Consider the following 14,717-nt stretch of genomic DNA (forward strand, 5'->3'; position numbering starts at 1 on the left):
AAATTTGGCTATCCTGAAAGGTAGATTCCATGGGGATACAACTAACAACTCTTTAATAAGGGCACATGTACATAGAACAGGAATCAGAAACCTGCAAATCTGAACAGAACAGGCTCTATCCAGCAACCAAAATGTCTTCAGCCAAATAAGTTTTCAGTCAGAGAGAATCAACGTTTAACAATTTATGTTCCAAAGAAAATGCATTGCAGCAACAAAGAATTTTTCCTCTCAGATTCTGAATGGAACCAGAGAGAGATGATGACTGCCTATAAAATAAAAGCCCAAGGCACCACTAACCCATTTGTGTTGGTGGCCATAACTACTAGTTTGGTTCATGACACAATTGATTCAACTGTAGCAATTGCCTTCAACACTAAAGAGAACATAAATGAATAGATCAATCATGCCCCAGTCCAGTTTGCTCGCCACAGGACTCTAAAAATAAATAAATGTCACCGTAGAGAGCTTTAGAAGAAAAATGTTATCTACTAAAAAGGATACGTTAGCCCTTTGTGTTTTTCCAAAGTCATTACTGAATGACTAGGGCAATTCATATGCCTCAGAACAGCACTGTTTACTTGTATTTTGATCCCTCAGCAGCATTTGGGTTTTAGTATTTTTTTCTTAGAAGGGAGGGATAGCAAACAGCCTGTTTCAGAGTTTCCCAAAGTGTCCATTCTTATCTACTGTACACAAGAGGATGAGTATTGTATTTCTGGAGGTGGGGCAAGGAGGGCCTCTTAGGCCAATCTTGGAGACATAGGACCTCCAAATTATTTGATAAATAACCTTCAGTTCTGAGAGAGAAGGATTGGGGCAGGGTGGGAAATGAACTTTGACCAAGACCTATTGTGGATACCAGAGATAGAAAGAAAAGCCTTTTTAAAAATCACAATGAAGTGGAAACAGCCTTAGGATGAGCTGAAGGACAAGTATTTTGCCCATGGAGATCTTTATGGTTACCTTCTGTTCATAATCATTGATATCGGATTCCCATTTATGGTAGTAATATACTTTCCTTTTTAAGGAAATATTTTAAACTTAAAAAGTGAATTGATTCAAGGTAAAATGCTTATTAGTATGATATTCAGATGTAACAAAGTTTCTAAAGCTGATGTGTGAATGGTTGATGTTTAGGAGCTATTAGCTTAGAGAAGAGCCACTCCAGGACTGCCCTGGGAATCTTGAGCAATTTACTTACCTTCTCTGAACCTCATGATCCTCAACAATAAAATACTTGGATGAGAAACACAAATGTCTCAGGGCAACTGTGAAGAATAAATAATAGGTGCTCACTTAATAGTTAACCCCTTTCCTTCCCTTAGTAATATGTGGAAAAGCAGCAAACTCTCCTTACAGAATTCCCCTGCCTAGCTACTAGATGATAACATGTCATCAGGGATTTTTCAGATTACTAGATAATTCTGTTTGCAAACCAACAGAGCCTATATTTGTAGTCCAACACATTACGTTTGCAGAGAAGGCAGAAAAATTAAGTATAACATAGCACTGTCTTGTAAGCAGTGTATTCTAGGGCACTATGCTACAGTGTGACTGGTATGCAGGCCAGTTCTGGGCATTCCTGACCAAAACCCAGGACAACAGGATACGTGCACACACACACACACACACACACACACATACCCCAGGGCAACAGGATATACGTGTGTTTGTGTGTGTATTTTGGGAGGAAGCAGAAATCTCTTTTAAAAATATAGTTTTTGAGATGGAAGGAGAATTCTTGTGTCCTCAATTTTTCTCCCTCCCTCCCTTCCTTTTTTCTACATATAAAAGCACACCAAAACTTATGTTGAATATTATCTTCTATGTCATTCATAAAACCAGACCTCACTAGCCTGACTACAAAACTCGATCACACTTGCTTTTACTGCTCATACAGCAGCCTGAGTCTTTCTCCAACCACCTGCCCTCCCTTTCCCGACCCTTGCCCACCAGACTCAGAAGGAGACCAGCCCTTCCCAAAGTATCCCACAGACATTTCTGGGAATCTCCTAGGGCCCTGCCAGTTGTGGTCACAGTGCACTCACCTGCCCTTTCTGCCCCATCCTCCTCCACCTCCCATCTGATGCCACTCACAAAAGCCTCACCATGGGCCCTCTTGATGGTGTCAGTAGTAAGAACACCAAGATCAGTGTCTGGTGTAGTCTTCACCGACTGTCTGGACACCCAAGGAGGGATAAAGCTAAGAGCTGGGCTCCATGTGGTGTCCACCAGTCATCCAGGCACCTGAGGGGTGCCAGTTTCCATTCGGGAAAACAACTTGAGAGCTCAGCCTCTTTTCGAACTCCGTGCTACACTTGACCACCAGGAACCAAAGCGGTTCTGTTTAGGCCAGAGTTTCAAAGTCTCAAAAAGGATTAGTTCCATCAGTTCTAGACCCTCAGATCTTGCTCAGCATTTCATCAGGTGTCATGGAAACACTGCCATCAATGTTTGGTTTTCTCTTCTTTTATCCCAAGACCATTAATACAGACAAATGTTATGACATCTCTTTTCATTGTCTCCCGGGCCCTCACCTAAAAATGAAGACAAATAAATGCCCCTTTCCCTCCAAAAGAAACCTAACGATCCAGATCCAACTCTCCTCCCATAGATAGCCTTTTTGCCTTTTCATCTGCAAATCTGTTTTTTTTTTTTTTTTTTTTTTAAGTTCCTGGAAGTCCTGTCCCCTGAAACATCTCCGGCAGAGGCTGCAAAGTCTATGCACCACGGAATAATTTACTTTCATGGATTGCAAAATATAAAATCACTTGAATCTGTGAAATTATATTTCTGCCCTGTGCTCCCCTCCCTGATCATAATTCTAAAGTAAAAATTTTGGCAGAGTTCATCCTTATAGTAGCCATATCCCTCAGCAATTTATTTATAATGATTATGCATTTCTCCCAATCATGAGTCTAGGAAAGAAATAAGAATATATCACCAGAAGTTATACTTTCTCTTCCATCTAGCTCCAGGGATCACTACTTCTAACCTAATACATGCATAATAATACTAGATGACAATTCAGAAGACCATGATTTTAATCACACCTAATTTGGAATTAACCAAATGACCTTAACAAACCACTTTATTTCTTTTAAATGTTCCTAAAATATTTTAATTACCTATATATTTCCATAAAAATAATATCTATGGTGAGAGTATATACTGATATAACTTGTTTTGAAAAAAATCTAGCAATATTATCTATGAAAATATTAATAGCAATAACTTTAGAGTTGAAATTTTTACCAATTTTTATTCTTTTTTTTTTAAGATTTTTTATTTATTTATTTAACAGAGAGAGACAGAGAGAGAGGGAACACAAGCAGGGGGAGTGGGAGAGGGAGAAGCAGGCTTCCCGCAGAGGAGGGAGCCCAATGTGGGGCTCGATCCCAGGACCCTGGGATCATGACCTGAGCCGAAGGCATATGCTTAATGACTGAGCCACCCAAGCGCCTCCCAATTTTTATCCTTATTTTTAGTTTGTTTTTATATTTTTACATTGAGCATGTAGTGCCTATATAACTAAAAATATTGCAGAAAGTTTACAAAATATAGAAAGAAAAAAGAAATGTATCCAAAACCCCAGGCTAGGTGAGATTAAAGTGTTCTGAATTGCTTTCTATTATTTTCATGTGGCCATAATTGTGATCATAAAGTTACTTAATTTGCATGGTTAGATTTGGTATGACAAAGTGTTCTTGTACTTACAACTCACCCTACACATTGCTGCCTAAACTCAGTTTTACTTATGCAGGGAATGGCTTCTACAAATTTTCCCTCTTAATCTGTTGCATTGTGACAACTCTTCCTTCAAGGCCCAAACCAAGTCCATGTCATCCATAAAACCAGCTTATAGATCCTTCTTTCCCATCAGTCTTGACTACCTGGTCCACTCATTTGTCATTCAGATGGTACCACAGATACTGTAAACCATCCTTTTACCTGCCCTTCTGGTCTCCCCCTGGATCTAAAAGCTTCTCTAGGGTCTAGACTGTGCCCGCCATTTTTTGCATTCTCCATGATGAGAATGGTGCAGCAGACATTCAAAACTTGCTTGAAGATATAATAAAGTGATCTCAATTCTATTAATATCTGTTTATTAATACTGCATACAGCATGTATGAATATGCATCTTAGAGTAGATACTGATTATAAAAATATTTCCCATATTGTGGACTTAAGATGACCACATGGAGTGAAGGAACAATGCCTGGCCAGTAGCCACCTTTTCCTCCTGGCATGGTGGACTTTAGCAACTTAAAATTCTATTACTAAGCAATTTCCTTCTTAACATTCCTTTAGAGAGATTCATTTCCCTGAACAATTAGTCATCTTTTAGGATAATTACCTTTTCCTCTCCTTAACAAAACTGCAATGACTGAAAGGCTGATGTTGAAAAGTGGAGATAAATTCCTTTACAAAATATTTGGATCTAGAGTTTATAGTAACTACTATTTGTAATTTGTGAATTTGTGTGTGTTTATTCATTAATGTGCCGTCTGTGACTGTTTCCTTATAAGTGGTAAAAATTTTGAAAGACATTTTTACAAATGTAAATTATTTTAAATCATATAGTAATTATTATTATAAACAGACTACTCAAATACCTCTTCACTTGATGATATTATTAAATTGTATCTAATTGCCCTTTTCTTTGTAAAAATTCTTCTCTATCAATTTTGTTAAACTTTTTTAGGTCTTCTGTAATTTTTTTCCAAAAGTAAGAAAATTTTTTACACCAATTATTTTTTCCCAATAGCCTGGTGATGGCCAATTTGGAATCTCATCTATTTTTTATTTTTACTTATTTTTAATTACTTATTTATTTAAGTAATCTTTACACCCAACATGTGGCTAGAATTCACAACCCCAAGATCAAGAGTCACATGCTCTTCCAGTGGAGCAGCCAGATGCCCCTGGATCTTCATCTATTTTTATATAGTCATCTTTTCAATTAAAAAATCTTTATCTTTTATTTTTATTTTTTTTATTTTATTTTTTTTAAAGATTTTATTTATTTATTTGTGAGAGAGAATGAGAGACAGAGACCACGAGAGGGAGGAGGGTCAGAGGGAGAAGCAGACTCCCCGCTGAGCAGGGAGCCCGATGCGGGACTCGATCCCGGGACTCCAGGATCATGACCTGAGCCGAAGGCAGTCGCTTAACTGACTGAGCCACCCAGGTGCCCTAAAAAATCTTTATCTTTTAAACACTTCTTGGACTTAGAAAAATTAGATGAAACATGCACATTTCAAAAATTCAGAAAATACAGGGACACTTGGGTGGCTCAGTCATTAAGCATCTGCCTTCGGCTCAGGTCATGATCCCAGAGTCCTGGGATCGAGTCCGACATCAGGCTCCCTGCTCAGCGGGAGGCCTGCTTCTCCCTCTCCCACTCCCCCTGCTTGTGTTCCCTCTCTCACTGTCTCTCTCTCTGTCGAATAAAAAAAAAAAATCTTATAAAAATTTTTCAGAAAATACAGATAAATTAAAAATTGACCAGCACTGGAAGGGTATGGCTAGATTAAGGGAAACATTCTAGAGACAAGAATGAATTATTTTTCTACAGAAAGTGAAATAAAAAAACTATTGTCAGATGAAGAGGTAGTCAATGGGAAGACAGCCAAAAATGTAGGGAAAAAATAATAGAGGCGATTAATTAATAAAAACAATATTATGTTATTTTTCTGGGTTTTGTGATCTTTCCAGTCTTTGTCACCTTTTAAAAATTGCAATTTGTTATGATTTCTTATATTGTTCTAAATAAATATTTGCTTTCACATCTGTGCTTTTGTATTCTTTTTCTTAAAGAGGGTTCCTCTACTAGATTGTGCAAACTTCAGGCTCCACAAAATCTGAATCAACCCCTATGGGAATGAGTATTGTTGTTTTTGACAAAGTATTGTGATTAGATATTGCAAAAAATTGGGCTAAAGAAACAACCCAAACACATAGGAAAACCACTGATGAGACAAAGCCATAATGGATGTCAAAATGAGCTATTTTGGTCATAATAATTCACTCTATTCACAGACTCAGCAATTATGGAACAAGATTTGGATGCTCCCTCCACCTTTAAGCCCTGTCTCCTATGCAAATTCTAAATGACTTGTACTTAATTTCTGTACTTGTCATGGATACTTAGCTTTCCAGTTTTATTCTTTGAATACAATTTTGGTTTAAATTGTAGAAATTGTGTAGTCTTTTATTTAAATTATAAAGATGGTTTGTTTTTGCCTAACCACACAAATGGCATCTCCTTTAGACGGCACTTTGGAGCAACCAGGGATCATATTGATCTAGCATTCACTCAACCATTAAAATGTATTATGCCAGACATTGTAGGCAGTAGTAAGAGGGAACAGTGAGAGGGATGGGAATATAAAGATGAATAAGACATTTCCATTGCTTTCAAGAAGCTCACAGTTTACTGAAGAAGACTCATGGTCTAGGATGAGAGACATACTTAATTGTTGTGCTATGGAGAGAAAATGTAGTTGATTAGGTTGGGGGGTGTTGTCCTAAAAAACTTCTTTTTTTTCCTCCCTAAAAGACTTATTACAGGCATTAAAATTTGAGCTAGGTCTTGAAAGATAAAAATAGCTAATCATGTTGAGATAGGGAAGAGTATTCAGGGCAAAAAGAACAGTAGAGTTATGGCAAAGAGGAATGAGTAAACATGATAAGTTGGAATAAAAGGAAAAGCTGAATGAGGTGCACAGAGGGGAATATCAAGAGTGAGAATACAGTGTGGACTGGGGCCAGACCATGGACTTTCTTGAAAGACTTTTAAGCAGTGTGTCACAATTATGTCTGTGTCTGAGAAAGTCCACTCTAACTTTATTTAAATCCATGAAAATAGGAATACTTAATATACAAATATACTGGGTGCCTGGGTGGCTCAGTCGGTTAAGTGCCTGCCTTCGGCTCAGGTCATGATCCCAGGGTCCTGAGATCAAGTCCCAACTTGGGCTCTCTGCTCAGTGGGGAGTCTGCTTCTCCCTCTGCCCCTCCACCCCACTCATGCGCATGCAAAAATAAATTTAAAAAAGCTTTTTAAAAATATGCAAATACACTTTTTGTTTAGTGGATCTATGATAAAACGTGGCATTTTTGGACTCAATGTCTTGGTCTAAGGTTTGCTGAGACATGATATCCCTTTAATAGGGTTCAAAGCTGTATCAGGAGGGATCTGAAGCATAAATGTATAATTCTTATAAGCGGTGATCTCAGTGCCAAAATTTCAGATTTTCTGAACAGAGCAAATAACAGTATGATCTGCTACTGGTACCCTTTGACTTGTGGCCCATCCACTTAATTCCCCCCACCTCTAATAGACTTGTCTGGTATCTTATATTACATATTTAAAATCAGTATCATACAGCTGTTAGGCTACTACTACATATGCAAAATTTCCTTAGGTTTCTACACTGACAACATTAACTTGAAATTTAAGATGAAATAATACATTGCATCTCATAAATTCTACCCAATGGATTCTAAAACAATATTTTGTGCCAAATGAACACTGACAAAGTAACTTTGCCAAAAATCATACCTGTGTAGGTTTTTAGCTTTTTGAAAATAAATTATAAGATTATGGTTTTAATTTTGAGCTAGTTTTCCTTTAGTAAAGAATTAATCATTTAAATATTTTCAAATGTGTTTCTATTATTATGATCTATCACCTAAGCTAAGAATGAAATGGAGAGATTAAATAAAATCTATATAAAAGGTAATACTAAGTCAATTTACCAGGTTTTGCATGCATTTCTTGCCTCATCTAAAACCAATGCCTTTCTTAACTTTTTAATCTGTAAAGCAAACATACTTTCAATAATGGCTCAAAAAAGCAATGTCTTATTTATGAATTAATATGCATCATCAAATGATAATGATTAAGGATATACCATATTTATGCAGCAGCAACAGACTGAAAATAAAAATAATTCAACAACCAATACTTTTCTTCTTTACTTAAATTCTTGCCCACATCGAGTCTAACCTGATTACTCCTTTGCCTTGTCTAAGATTCATGTTAATAACAAAACAGAAACAGAAACGTAATCATTAACTACCCTTCATGAACTTCCTAAAGTAATTTTTGCTTGGTCAATTTTTAAATCAAATTTACCCTCTAACTCAAATTGCAAATTAAAAAGTGTCTTTATTTCTTCTGCTGGCAGACTTTTTCTAGTGTGGCACATTGTATGCTGAATATTGTCTATAAATCAAAGTTTAAAGAGAAAAAAGTGATCTTTTATTTTATTTATTTATTTTTTTGGATACCTCTCTTGAGAGGTGAGGAAATACATGCTACTGATTTTTTTTAATTTTTTTTTTTAATCAGAGAGAGAGTGAGCACAAGCAGAGGGAGTGGCAGGCAGAGGGAGAAGCAGGCTCCACGCTGAGCAAGGAGCCCAATGTGGGACTTGATCCTAGGACCTGGGGATCATGACCTGAGCCAAAGACAGCCAGCCACTCAACCGGCTGAGCCACCCAGGCATCCCCACTGATTTTTTTTTTTTTTAAAGAAAGAAGGAAACAAGCTAGATGCATGACAGCCATGGAATTTGTAGACACACCTCCCCTACCCCTGTTTGTCACCCAGAAGCTCTTGCCCATGTTCACAGGAGACATGTACAATGATGTTCATGGAAGCACTGTGTGCAAGAGGAAAATGGGGAGACAAGTGCCCGTTAGAATGGGAAATGGGTTTAATCACATGGATTATTTTTTAGTAGTTACTCAGAATCACAGCTAACAATTAAAGAGTGCTTGCATGGGTCCCATCTTGTACATTTTGTATATTCACTCATTTCACAGTGTGAGAGTTAAATGAGCTCATATGTGTCAATTCCTTAACACTGTGTTTACTCCATAGCAAGTACTCAGAAAATTTCAGCTAGCAATTTTTACCTTGTTTTTATTGTACTAGTTTTTCTACAACATCAACATCATCATCATCATCATAACACTGCCTATATTATTATTTCCATTTACAGAGAAGGAAACTAAGACACAATGAGGTTAAGCTACTTGCCCAAAGGGTTTGACTTCCTTGGGATTCAACAGCCAAGAGTAACAAAAAGCCATGATGGAAATGCTTGGCACTGGGATTGCCATCTTCCTCCCTATGAAATACTCCCTCCTCAAACTCTTCTCCTTTCCTATGACCATTGATGAAGCAGAGATTTTTGTTACTAATCAAATAAACTGGACAGAAAGCTAATACAGTTCTTTCTGGGGGTCTCCCAGAAGAGCAGAGGAGAAGTGGGGAAAGCAAGCGAAGCCCTGTTATACATTATACTCCTACAGATTCAGATACACTGTGAGACCAATCCAGCCCACATGCATGGCCCTTCCCATTATAATATGGAGCAGAGAGTTGGCCCAGCATTCTGTCAAGGTTCAGCTGGCCTTATTTTTCTGAAGGACATTCAGGGAGCGTGATTTAGCATTCTGCCTAAGGAGTGATAATGATTTCCATTACTGAACTACCTTGCACCAAACACGTGCTCAATGTTGAGTTTAGAGTCTCTCATTCCACCCTCACAACACATATTCCACATTCTATGGATGAGGAAACTGAGGCCAAGAGCCAGAATTTGAAAGTCTGTTTCAATTCAAAATCCGTGTCCTCAATTACCTCTCCTCTTGGATATTTTCATATTAGAAACATGCAGAGTTTTAATGGTAAACTATTAAACCTGTGTGTGTGTGTGTGTGTGTTCACATATTTGAAAAGGTTCCCCCAGAGGATTATGACCTCCCAAAATACACTATCAGATCAAGAAACCATAGCTTTCAGAAATTGTAAAATCACATTTACACAAGCATCATACTCTAGGAAAGGCATGTCATTTCTGATTTGTAAAGCTTACAGGGAGGGAGAAGATCCTTTCATTTGTCATTCCTTCAGGTTCTGAGGCAGGGGACCTTGCCATCAAGAGCAGAGAAAAATGACCTTGTTCTGGGGCACCTGGGTGGCTCAGTCGTTAAGCGTCTGCCTTCAGCTCAGGTCATGATCCCAGGGTCCTGGGATCGAGCCCCACATCGAGCCCCACATCGGGCTCCCTACTCTGCAGGAAGCCTACTTCTCACTCTCCCACTCCCCCTGCTTGTGTTCCCTCTCTCGCTGTCTCTCTCTCTCTGTCAAATAAAATCTTTAAAAAAAAAAAAAAAAGACCTTGTTCTTCCTGAATTTCCATCACCATCATGGAGAAGCTGTAGGCTAAAATTGTTCTTTCTTTCTCTTATCCTCAGATAAAATAATCTAAATTACAGGTAAAAAGATGTGAAATGTAAGCGTACACATCCCTAAGTCAATAATTAATATGACTTGTTAAAAGAGTTATTCCATACTGATCATAAGCTTTCAAATGAGGTCTGCTGAGGAATGCAGTGACTTGGGGCTGGGGTACAGCCATCAATCTTCATATCACGGGACAGTGAGATGCCATTAATCATTTGAAAAAATCATTCAAAATGATTCACGGGAGGCATGCATTTTAAAGGCACTGACAAAATTTAAAGATAAGTTACAAACAGAAATATTGAATTCCTTTGACCTGGTAAAGTTCTTTCATTTATGAATTATTAATGATGAATATCTAAAAATGTTTTTCCTCTCAAGAGCCCAAAGCACTAAGTAGTCAAATTCTGGTTCCTCCTTAGAATGCCTGACTCAATAGATAGAAAGAAGATACTAAAGTGTGTCCATTTCCTACATAGAAAAATCAAGGTATTTTACGTCTTGCTTTAAGCCCCTCCGAATGCTTAAAATGTTATATGAAAATTTAGGGATGATCAGTATCTTTTCAAAAGAAACTTTACAAAATAGGGACTCCCAGGCATGACCCATCATCCAACCATGTATTCTGACATGGTGGAGATGAAAATGCATGGTCTGTACTTGTTTATAAAGATAGGATTGAGATTATTCTTTGGTCTTTGTAGATTTATCACGTTTGGATTGGCTCAAGTTCTCAGAATTCTTTGGAACACTAAGTTTAAATCTCTTGGAACTTCGGATATGTTTTAATGCTGAATTCAGTATAGCTATTCTCCAGGATCAATACCTCAAAGATCTATTTTCTTTTTTAAAAAAACATCTTTTTTTAAAGATTTTATTTATTTGAGAGAGAGGGAGGACTAGCAGGGGGATAGGCAGAGGCAGAGGGAGAAGCAGACTCCCTGATGAGTAGGGAGTCCCACATGGGGCTCCATCCTAGGACCCTGAGATCATGATCTGAGCGGAAGGCAGATGCTTAACTGACTGAGCCACCCAAGCCCCTCAAAGAGCAATTCTTAAAGATGTTAAGTCTATATAATGGCATCAGAGAAAAAAGAAACTTGGTTATTCAGTGGATACTCCATTAACAACCAGCTATTAACTTCCTACTGTATGTTCTAGATTGCAACTGGTACTATGAAAAATGAAGGGAAACTCAGATGATTACCTACTTTAAACAACTGCAATTATAAAATCAGATAGGGTAAAAAAAATAATTTCAAGCTTCTCCTTGATCTCTGTATTACTAAGGGCAGAAACCTACTAGAGGGGTTATTTTGTTTAAGAAAACATCATGGATTTTTTGGAAGAGCCCTGAATTAATCTGAATGAGAAATATTAACACAAGAGGTCTAAGCTGTACTGCATATTTAAATATTGGGATGTTTGTTTTCTTGGAACAGCCTAAGGGATGGGAGGCTTGCAAGTCTTGGGATTTGAAGAAAAGAGGGGAGCAGGGTTCCAGAGTACTGGTATGTACTCACATAAGGCAAGATGATCAGTGAGAACTTTCTAGGGGTAGGGATAGCTGAAGAAATTAAAGAATTGTGATAGCTAAAATTCATGTGCTGTAATATTCTGCTCTACAGCAGGCCTGGGTGAGTGGTTCTTAGCAGCTGATGGAGGGAGGGAAGTGTGTCCCCAAGCAAGGTGAGGTGATATTGAGAAGACAATAGCCACAGACGGGAGCACTGGAGGGAGGGCTGAGGATCGAGCTTATTTGACAACATTAATATTAATATTTACAAGGAACAGGAACCCTTTTTTTTTAAGTTTTATTTATTTATTCATGAGAGTCAGAGAGACAGAGAGACAGAGAGAGGCAGAGGCAGAGGGAGAAGCAGGGTCCCCGCCTAGCAGGGAGCCTGATGCGGGACTCGATCTCAGGACCCTGGGATCATGACCTGAGCTGAAGGCAGATGCTTAACCATCTGAGCCACCCAGGCGCCCCAAACAGAACCCTTTTAAATATTTCAGCTTATGTGTTAGAATAAATGATTAAATTTTTAATAGGTTACCATTAAACTGTATCTAAACTCTGCATGTTTCTAATATGAAAATATCCAAGAGGAGAGGTAATTAAGGACATGGACTTCGAATTGAAACAGACTTTCAAATTCTGGCTCTTGGCCTCAGTTTCCTCATCCATAAAATGTGGAATATGTGTTGTGAGGGTGGAATGAGAGACTCTAAGCTCAGCACTGAGCACATGTTTGGTGCAAAGTAGTTCAATAAAGGAAATCATTATTATCACCTTAAATGAGTTCATGAGAAATACTCTCTTGATCCAATTCTGAGACATTGGAAGAATTCTTTTGTTTAGATATTGATACTGTCAAAAAAAAAGAATTACTTTTTTTATTTAAAATATTGTTTTATATTATAGACAAATAACTATTATCAAACACTTTCGTAGGACTCTTTGGGTTGCAAGTGACAGAAAGCCCAACTTAAATGGGCTTAAGTAGAAAAGGAAATTTATTGGTCCTAATAAGTGAAAAGACCAGGGACCTTCAATCTGATTGGATCCATAAACTAAAAAAATGTCAATAATCTCTCTTTCATCATCTCTCAGCTCTGCTATCCTCTGTTGGATTTGGCATCAGGCTGACCCTCTTCATGTGATGATCACTGCAACTGTCAGGCTTAGCTTGTCCAAAATTGCTATGGAGGAGACAGAGACCTTCTCCTAATGGTTCTCACAAAAGTACCGGATTTGAGCTTCATTGGCTCTGAATGGGTCATGTATAGATCACTAAACCAACCCATGGGCTAGAACAGTGGAATACTCCAACCAGCTAAGCCTGGGACATATGCCTACCCCTGGAACTACGGTGAGGTGACTCATCCGTAAGACATGAGTGTGAAAGGGGGCAACCCCATAAAAAAATTAGAATGCTGTTGGGGCACCTGGATGGCTGAATCAGTTAAGCCTCTGCCTTTGGCTCAGGTCATGATCTCAGGGTCCTGGGATTGAGACCTGTATTGGGCTCCCTGCTCAGCAGGGAGTCTGCTTCTCCCTCTCCCTCTCCCTCTGTCCCTCCCCCGACTCGTGCTCTCTCTCAAATAAACAGAATCTAAAAAAAAAAAAAGAATAGAATGCTGCAGCAAGAAAAATGGGAAATGGATGCTATATAGGCAAAACACAGACATCCACAAAATCCCTGAATTACATTGGTGTTAGAGGATAAGGACAACAAGGATGCAAAAGACTTTATGTACCATAAGTACCTAAAGAATAGGATTTGATCCACAATGTTGTGAAAAGCACTTCGTAATGGCATTACTTACCCATCTATTTCATGATACTCTTAAGAAGAAGATGCATCAATATACCACCAACACCTAGCCAATTCTATCCAACCTTATAATGAATATTTTTCTAGGTTTCTTAGCATTTCCTGTTTTGTGTTTTACCTTTGTATTTATTTTTACTTATGCTATTCTAATAAAAAGATTTTTTAAATATGTCTCCAAATGAAGTATTAATATTTTTGGAGGCAGTTGAAAGAATTTTCTCCCCTTGAAGTATAGATTTCTTTTTTTTTTTTTAACCTCTTCTTGCCTTTGCTCCTCATATCTCCATCTATTTTCCCAAGACTCTGATATATTCAATGTGTGGTAAGAAAGCTATCATGGAGAAAAGATAGCCAGTCACCATGGCAGAAGTTTTGATGAAATGATAGATTCTTAAGCATGTTAGAGCCAGGAGAAGCCATGAGATGTGGGTAGAATTCAAGGCAGGGGAATATTGGTACATTTTGAATGTCTATTATTTTATTCTGTGACTGCATTAGCTCTCTATACATTTGCTAGGACCATGGATATTATGCATATTATGACCTTGAATGGTCATAATATTGAAAATAGTATATGCTGCAAGAATGTGATTCCAGTACTGTGGAAAGAATTCCTCTCTCTCTGGAATTGTTCAGGAATCAGTGTTCAAAGAGAACAGAGAGAAGTGAATAAGGAAGTAACCTGAGCTGATAGGATCTTTCCTTGAGCTCTGGTCAGCATCCCTGGTTTATAAAGGGAATGGTGCCAGATGAGGACCCCACAGAGGAACTTGGGAGAAAAGTAAGGGGAGAGTGGGTTTTGAAATCCAGTCAGAGAGCTTACATTTGATAGTCCAGGAAGAAGGGTGAAGTTCTGCACTGCAGGTGAGTTTAGGCTTCACTCATGGGTCCCACACCGTCAGAATCACCTGGGGAGCATTTAAAAACAGACTCTTGGCAAAGACTTGATATCAAACAGATCACAGCTGATACAAAATTGTTAGAGCTTTTTCCAAATTTGATAGCAATTCTAAAATATTTTCAGTACAAAATATTTTCAGTATAAATTGGTATGATGAAATATATTTTCCTAAATTAATAGTAATAAAGACAAACCTTAACAGTGTTGCTAAGGG

At 38.0% G+C, this 14,717-nt stretch overlaps 1 long non-coding RNA gene across 1 annotated transcript in view; it reads right to left on the reverse strand.

Annotated features, from left to right (window-relative positions):
• LOC145721848 (uncharacterized) overlaps positions 1-10,134 on the reverse strand; it is an 84,854-nt gene extending 74,720 nt beyond the window's left edge. The window contains exon 1 of the long non-coding RNA XR_014145809.1: positions 9,992-10,134. This is a non-coding gene — a long non-coding RNA (uncharacterized LOC145721848). The remainder of the gene's footprint in view (positions 1-9,991) is intronic.
• Between the last annotated feature and the right edge of the window lie 4,583 nt (positions 10,135-14,717).

The sequence above is a fragment of the Leptonychotes weddellii genome, chromosome 5, assembly GCF_054177405.1.
Source record: "Leptonychotes weddellii isolate Sample4059 chromosome 5, ASM5417740v2, whole genome shotgun sequence".
Classification (NCBI taxonomy): domain Eukaryota; kingdom Metazoa; phylum Chordata; class Mammalia; order Carnivora; family Phocidae; genus Leptonychotes; species Leptonychotes weddellii.